This window comes from Camellia sinensis, unplaced genomic scaffold (genome assembly GCF_055761805.1).
Source record: "Camellia sinensis isolate YWXY unplaced genomic scaffold, ASM5576180v1 Unanchor4, whole genome shotgun sequence".
NCBI lineage: Eukaryota > Viridiplantae > Streptophyta > Magnoliopsida > Ericales > Theaceae > Camellia > Camellia sinensis.
Window position 1 is genome coordinate 12470793 of NW_028129277.1, and position 1887 is coordinate 12472679.

The following is a 1887-nucleotide window of genomic DNA, read 5'->3' on the forward strand; positions in this document are numbered from 1 at the left end:
ATTGGAATTTTTCGAATAGTGTGGAGTGGGTTTTGAAATTTTCAAAGTTAGCGAATAGATTGAGAAAACTTGTTTAAAACACTGTTTCATCTTAAAGTTATTTTTAGTTAAGTTTCGATCGGAATCTATGTCTTGGGTGATTTTAGACCTTGAAGAATATGAACTTAGGTAATATTTAAGAGTAACGGTGAGTTGGGTTGAGCCGTGTTAGTGCGTTTTAGTTTGAGGTTACTTAGTTCCTATTTTTTTTTAGTATTTTTAAATTAGTTGTGACGCGTAGTTTTTATACTTGGTTCAGGCCACTAGTTGGACTTTTATACTCTATTCGAGGATTATATTATTGCGTTTCAGGTGAGTAGTTTCATGCTACATATTTTTTATAAATGTTCCCCTACCCTGAACTGTTGGAAAATTAAATTGTTGTTTCATGATTAAACTGTTTTGATAAATTATTATATTATCAATTGAATCAAATTATTTCTGAAACATGTGTGAACTTGGCATACTGTAAACTATTTGTTTTGGTCTCATGTTTATAATGATGAACCACCATGTTTTGCAAAACTGATGTGTATTGATTATTGGGACCATGTGTGTATTTAGTCCAGGGAAATTATTCCACTGTGTGTGGTGACTCTGGCCACTAGGGAACAGATCCGGGTTGGGCCGTGATGACTCTAGTGCTCAACGATTGTAAGGAACAGACCTTTAAAAACAACTAGGTGACCTTCAATCGGATCGTCTTTGAGAAAAGGCCCAGGTGCCACCCTGAGGATGACTCTTAGTTCGGTATTGGATCCAACGGGGCTTATAGCCTGAGAAATGTGTGGCAGATTATTTGTTTTTCTTGGTACCCAGAAAATTATTGGTGTTCATGTTATAATCTGTTTTAAGTGAAAAATGTCGTTTATCATGTTCTTGCGAGACATGAGTATTTTAAGTGTTGAATTGTGGAACCTTCTTTTGAAACAGATTGTATTTACCAAACTGTATGCCAATCTAGTTTCTGTGATATATATCTTATTTTGGAATTGAACCCTGTTTTCAAAACTGTATTTACTATCCATGTTGCTACTCACTGAGCTATCAGCTGACTTAGTTGTTTACCATTTCCAGGTGTTAGAAGGACTTAGAGTGGACTCATGGCGTAGCGGGGACTCAATTGCATGGACCTCTAGGGCATTCCTTTAGTTTAGAGTGTTATGTCAAGTTTGTGCATATTTATATTTATTCTTATCGAAGTTCATTTAGGATTATTTTTGATATGTGGGTTGTTTATATCCCATAAGTTTGGATGGCTTTTGATTACGGTTGATTTTGCCGTTTATAATTGTGGCATGTCTGGATTGAGTTTTGGTTATTTATTATTGGACTATTGTTCAGTTGTTCAATGTGATTGGATTCGTGTTTAGGCTTACGTGTGCCTTGGGCTAAGTCCCTGTGGGCCACGGCCGGTCATGCCCGGATTTGGGGTGTGACAGTCCGAACTGTTTAGCACGCTCGGGTACCCCCTGGGCATGTTACAATCAAGTGGAGCACAGTCAGCGTGACATGTAGTAGATTGGTTGGTGAACCGAGCCCTCTGATTGGATAGTCATGTGTCTAATGCGCACGATCAGACGATCCAAATGGTGTCCAATTGTGATTGGGTGTGTCTAGTCGTCGCACCTATTGGTGTAAGGAGAGATCTACACCATTAGAGTTTGATCCAATGGTCAGATCTTCTCCGTCACTTATGAGATGCGATCAAGGGACATGACCCTTCTAATCAAGTGCACCCAAGCCTATAAATAGGCTACAATTCAGCCATGTTCATTCATCCAAGAATTTAGATTTTCTTCTCTGTAATTCAATCTCTCTCTCTCTCTCTCTGAAATTAACTTTTTA

The 1887-nt window shown here is 38.1% G+C and overlaps 1 long non-coding RNA gene across 1 annotated transcript; it reads left to right on the plus strand.

Annotated features, from left to right (window-relative positions):
- Nucleotides 1-232: 232 nt before the first annotated feature.
- LOC145816732 (uncharacterized) lies at nt 233-1391 on the plus strand. Its single transcript, XR_014358816.1, has 2 exons — nt 233-351; nt 1117-1391. It is a non-coding gene; the product is annotated as an uncharacterized LOC145816732 (long non-coding RNA).
- Nucleotides 1392-1887: the final 496 nt, after the last annotated feature.